Raw genomic sequence first — 6511 nt, forward strand, 5'->3', positions numbered from 1 at the left:
ATGGTCCACTCAATACAGCTTCTGTGAATCCTACGTCTTGGCACATGTGAAGGCTATGACGGGACTTTTAAACAGTTGTGATAACGTGTATTTATTGACCTGTGGGAAGTATGTCACAATCTTCTCCAGTGCCTACTCCTTCCCCCGTTCTTTGAGGAGGAAGAAGACAAGGAGTAGGCAAGGGAAAAGCACAGAGGATGGATTCTCAGGCATTAGAGCCGAAGGCAAACAACATTCCTTCAGGATGAGAGACAAGAGCTCAAGATCCTGGAGCCTGACATACGGAGGCGAGAATCAGCAGAGGATAGAGACGCTGGGGAGTCCAACAGAGCAGAATAAGAAATTTTTATTGGCACAGAAGAGAGAGAAGGTTCTGGTAGCTTAGGACACTGGAGTATAGAGATCATAACAGGAATTCCTATCGACCAACTTTTTGGACTCCATTAAAAATCAGAAAGGGGACGCCTCGGTGACTCAGCGGTTGAGTGTCTGCCTTCAGCTCAACGCCTGATCCTGGGGTCCTGGGATCGAGTCCCGCATGGGGCTCCCTGCAGGGAGCCTTCTTCTCCCTCTGCCTATGCCTCTCTCATGAATAAATAAATGAAAACTTAAAAAAAAAATCAGAAAGAAGGGGCCTGGATGGCTCAGTGAGTTAAGCAGCTGCCTTCAGTTTGGGTCCTGATCTCAGGGTCCTGGAATCAAGCCCCACATCAGGCTCCCTGCTGAGTAGGGAGTCTGCTTCTCCCTCTCCCTCTGCCTCCTCTACCCTGGTTATGTGCTCTCTCTCATGTGCTCTGTCTCTCTCTCTTTCAAATAAATAAAATCTTTTAAAAAGAATCAGAAAGAAACGTGTATGAAGATCAAAATCCCTTTTAGGGCAACATACTCAATGGGATACCACACCAATGATCTAGTGAAAGGTAAAATGATTGCTTTTGTCTTCAGCCAAGAATTCTGAGAGCCTAAACAACACTAACTGTATTCACTAACACTCTAATTCTGGAGATATTTGCTCCCTAGTAAAATTAGCTCATTTAATAGTGTTATCTTCTTTCTGAAACTGGCAATTTTCCTTCCTGGTTTAAACTGTCATTCCTTACCACAGCCTTGGTTAAACTGTCCCAAGTTATTTCATAGATGTCCTCACATTCCACACTGAAATATCTTCCAGAGCCTTTTCTATATGTTTTTCATATTTCTATACTTACCTTACTTACCTTTAAAAAAATTTTTTTTTACATAAACTCTACACTCAGCATGGGGCTCAAACTCATGACCCTGAGGTCAAGCGTCACGCACTCTGCCGACTGAGCCAGCCAGACACCCTTCCTTTCTGATCTATTTTATATTCAGAACAATCTGTTGTTCATAACAGAGAATATTTAAATTGATGTAGTAATATTGAACCAAAACTGATCTCACCAAAGCACTGACAGATTGCTGTCAGCCTGCTGTGCAGAGAGCATTTTAGGAGCACTCTCTGAAGACTGATAAGGCAAATTGATAGAAAGATGGGTCAAAAAACATTCAGATTTTCTTTTTTTCAGTTTGTAAAAATTCTAATATGATACCATTAGAATAACTTTATTTATTTATTTATTTATTTATTTATTTATTTATTTATTTATTTATTTATTTATTTATAAAGTAGGTTCCACACTCAGCAGGGAGCCTGACATGGAGCTTGAACTCCTGAGATCAAGACTTGAGCTGAGATCAAGAGTCAAGGATGCTTAACTGACTGAGCCACGCAGGTGCCCGTTTTATAGTTTTTTTTTTTTAAATTACTCTCAAAGTAGAAAACAAACATCTTAATCTTACTCCCAAACGCAAATTTCATCTTTTTCACATTCCCTCCTAGTTTTTGTCTATATATACACCTTTTTAAAAAACGTATTTTAAGTGTAGTGAACCTATAATTATGCGTTTGTTTTTCCACTTGATACTATCTTTTTTTTTTCAGAGTTTTAGTTCTTTTTTGGCATTTTTTTTTTTGGCATTTTTACCTTTTAGTGTCATCATATATTCCATAATGTTAAAGTACCACAATCTGTTTAATAATTTCCTTATTATTGAACAATAGCCATGTCAGGCTGACATTGCTTAGGATAATTATTAACCCCTGGTAAATACAATTTAATAGCCATAGAAAAATGAGCCTGAGTTATCATAACTTTCTGTAATTGCAATCATTAATTTAGAGCTGTGATAACTTTCGACCTTATAACAAGATTACTTTGTATATCACATCTGGCACCTGCTTTTTAGGGCCCGTTGCTCAGTGGGAAGCATACTGCCTGAGTAGCAGCCTGGGGCGGAAGATCAGCAGGACCTCTCAGAAGTAGGGCTGCCTGGATTGGTAGCCTGGGTTTACCATTTGCTTCCTGTTTCGGCTTAGTAAATTAACCTCTTTGCATCTCTGGTTCCTCCTCTGTAAGATGGCAATAATGATCATACCTACTTGATGTGATTAATTTAGTATAACATTTAGGATGCGCTCAATAAACTAGCTGTCACTACTGTCATAGTAACATCTGCAATTTGGAGCATCTGCCCTTGTGACTTATCAGTGGTTATGACTAAACAGACTCTCGCTCAGACCTGCAGTTGTATGGAAATGAAGTAGTTCGGCTGCAACAGTGTGTTTTATCTGATACCATTTCATAAGTATATCCAGAGACTAAAAAAAACATTTAAAATAATCACTTTGAAAAATTAATAAACATAAGGAACTTCTCCATCCATGGAATGATGGGAAAAGTTAAAATATGTAAGTTTTTTTAAAAAAGATTTATTTATCCATGAGAGACACAGAATGAGAGAGAGAGAGAGAGAGGGAGAGGGAGAGGGAGAGGCAGAGACACAGGCAGAAGGAGAAGCAGGCTCCCCGCAGGGAGCCTGATGCGGGATGAGCCTGATCCCAGGATCACACCTTGAGCGGAAGGCAGAGGCTCAAACGCTGAATCACACAGGTATCCCAAATATGTAAGTTTTTTAAACTCACCCAACTCAAGTCAACTGACGATGTTCTTTTACAAATATATATATATATATATATATATATATATCACACAATTGCATATGGAAGAAAAACACTTGATGTGCTTCACAGCGGTCCTTCAAATAAATGTCTTGTAGACCATTTTATTTTATATCAGACCAAAGAAAATGTGTTCTGCAATAAATGGGAACACAATAGCACCTACCTCATAGGGCTGTCTTGAGGATTCAATGAGTTTATATTCATGCAATAGAATAGTGCCTGAACATAGTAAGTCCTATGTTTGTTAATAAAGTGGAGTAAAAAACAAATTGTCCCCCATTGTAGGGAGTTTATTCTTAGATTCTGCATGATGTAGTTAATCAGTTGATTCATATGGAGATTATATAGAGAGATTTATTTTTATTTATATGGAGATTTTAGTCATTTCTAATTTTTTTAAATTTTATTTATTCATGAGTGACACACACACAGAGAAGCAGAGACATAGGCAGAGGGAGAAGCAAGCTCCATGCAGAGAGTCTGATGTGGGACTCAATCCCAGGACTCCAGGATCATGCCCTGAGCTGAAGGAAGATGCTCACCTGCTGAGCCACCCAGGTGTCCCTCATTTCTAATTTTTTAAACAGATTTTATTTACTTATTTATTTGACACACAGAGAGAAGTGGAGCACAAGCAGGGGGAGTGGCAGGCAGAGGGAGAGGGAGAAGCAGACTCCTTGCTGAGTAGGGAGCCCGACAAGGGACTTGATCCAGGATCTTGGGACCAAGACTGGAGCCAAAGGCGGATGCCCAACTGACTGAGCCACCCAGGCACCCCTGTCATTTCTAATTTTTAACTTTTACAAATAATACTGCAAATGAGCATCTTCAGGCAGGCAATTATGTGTGTGTGTTTTTGTTTTGTTTTGTTTTTGTTTTTTTGTCTTTTGAAATACTTCCTGTAGGATAAAATCCAGGAGTGGGTATGCTGGAGCAGTTTCAAGAGGAAGCAGTTTAGTTCTGATGAGGAAGTTCTGCAGGAAGTGGGCAGGAAGGAACAGAGCTAGGATGTGGGTCACTGCTGGAGATGGCAAGGTTCTGAGAACCGCTGAGAGGTGAGGGACTCTCCCAACGACTAAGGTGCTATTGCTTGTAGGCAAAGACAGGGTGGTGCGGGGAAAAGAATAATGGGCAGGAATCTGATGAAATGACTTTTAGATCCAGCTACACCTCTTCCTCAAAATGAAAAGTTGTTTTGTCCACCTGTTAAGCCTTTCCCAGTATTAGGGCCTAGGAGTCCTTTATTTCTCAAACATTAATCACATACCTTATTCATACCAAGATCTGTGTTCAGTATCAGGGATGCAACAATGAGTAAAAAGAAAATAAATACCTTCAAGTAGTTACAAAGACCATTTTAAAGGTAGATTTAAAGCATAGTGAGCTAAAGTGATTGACAGATACAGAAAATTATAGAGGCATGGGTGGGCGGTGGGAGAGCACCCATCCCAGCACTGTGGATAGGCCTGGGTGGAAGGAAGACACTTGTCCCTGAGGAGGTCAGGGCAGAGCTGAGTCTTGAAGGACAGGTAGGAGCTAAGCAGACAATAGGGAGAGTGAAGAGCAGTCTGGGCAGAGGAGATAGCATGGGCAAAGCCCTGGTGGGAATAAAAGGCTGCCTTCAGAGGACCGGCCATTCCTGGTCCTTGGGGAGTCAAAGGCAGGACAGGTGGTCTGAGACGTGGCGATGGAGGTAACCAAGGCCCTCGGACATCATTTTAAGAAGTTGGGTTTTCTTTATACCTTTTGGCTCTGCAAACATGCTCGTTTGCAGTGACCGCCTAGAATCTGCCTTGGTCTCCCCACTTCACATTGACCTTTCTTTCCCTCGGAGGCTCACAAGCACCCTGCTTTTAAGGGTGACCACTAGCTGTCGCTATTGAACAGATCTAGCTAAAAGCCAGTGGTTTAGGGCCTAGGCTGGCGGCTAGGGACCGGCGCCCTAAGCCTGATTCTCCGGGGTGAGGATGCGAACCGGCAGGAAGAAACCGCGGGCTCCAGGTCACCGGTCACCGGTGGGGGGGCTGCGGAAACCCTCGGGCTCCTGGCCCTGCGATAGCCTGTGCACCCTGCACTTCTATTGTCCCCCCCAGAGACTCCTATCTCCAAAGCCTCCCCAACTCAAACAGTTTGTTCATCTGGCACTTTTCTTTCTCTTTTTTTTTTTAATTTTTAAATTTTTTTAAAGATTAATTAATTAATTAATTAATTAATTCATAGAAACACAGAGAGGGAGAGACACAGGCAGAGGGAGAAGCAGGCCCCATGCAGGGGGCCCAAGGTGGGACTCGATCCCAGGTCTCTAGCATCAGGCCCTGGGCTGAAGGCAGGTGCTAAACCACTGAGCCACCTGGGCTGCCCACCCCCCTTTTTTTTCTTTAAGAACTCATTTCCTAGCCACCCACTCCTTGATGAAGTGTTGGAATATAAGTGAGGTCCGGAGCCAACCACCAAGAAAGAATTCTTGAGCCGTCTTTGGTGCAAAATGGTGGTTTTAGTAAAGCGCAGGATTAGGACCCGTGGGCACCAAGAGCTACTGCCCCGGGCCTCTGAGGGTAGCTGATTGGATACCTGGGAGTTGGGAGGGGTCTGGGGAATTTTGGAAGCAAGGTTTCCAGAACCTTGAGGGGCCTAGCTATTGTTGGGAAAAAGTCACTTATTACCGTCTAATAAACCCTGAGTAATGAGACTCTTCAGATGTGTATCCTGGGCCGTGTGCTGGGGGATGATTGCCAGCAGGTATCTTGGGGGTTTAGAGATAAAGGAAATTTCTAAAGGAATTTTTATATGTTAAAGTAGACTTACAGGCTCCTGGGGGTTGGGCTAAGATTGCCTCGAGGCAGTTGAGTCCATAGAGGAAGGTCCCTCTGCCTGTTTCAGGGACTTGTGCATGTGCTGCCCTGGCTGGTGCCTGGTCCTCAGCTAGCCCCGTGTTCCCCCATCATCCTGTGGCTTTATTTATTTATTTATTTATTTATTTATTATTTATTTATTTATGAGAGACACACAGAGAGAGAGAGAGAGAGAGGCAGAGACACAGGCAGAGGGAGAAGCAGGCTCCATGCAGGGAGCCTGACATGGGACTTGATCCCAGGACTCCAGGATCAGGCCCTGGGCAGAAGGCAGCGCTAAACCGCTGAGCCACCTGGGCTGCCCCATCCTGTGGCTTTACCTTTTGCTCTAGGTTCCTGTCCTCCTCACCCTATGTGTTCTGGATCCATATGGACCTAAATCTGCTTCTCCTGGCTTTTTTTTTTTTTTTTTTTTTTAATTTTCCTGTAGGCATTAGCATCCTAAGTCCTGCTTTACCTTTTTGAAAATTCTTTCTTTTCTCATTGGCTCTGTCCCTGTCCCTGGTTCCCCCCTACCTCCTCCTTAAAAACTGGAGAATTTAGACACGTTCTAAGTCTAACTAGAGAACTTCTAACAGCTAGAGAAGTTACATTAAGAATTGCCTAGGGGGGAGCA

This window comes from Canis lupus, unplaced genomic scaffold (assembly GCF_011100685.1).
Source record: "Canis lupus familiaris isolate Mischka breed German Shepherd unplaced genomic scaffold, alternate assembly UU_Cfam_GSD_1.0 chrUn_S2020H2219, whole genome shotgun sequence".
Classification (NCBI taxonomy): Eukaryota; Metazoa; Chordata; class Mammalia; order Carnivora; family Canidae; genus Canis; species Canis lupus.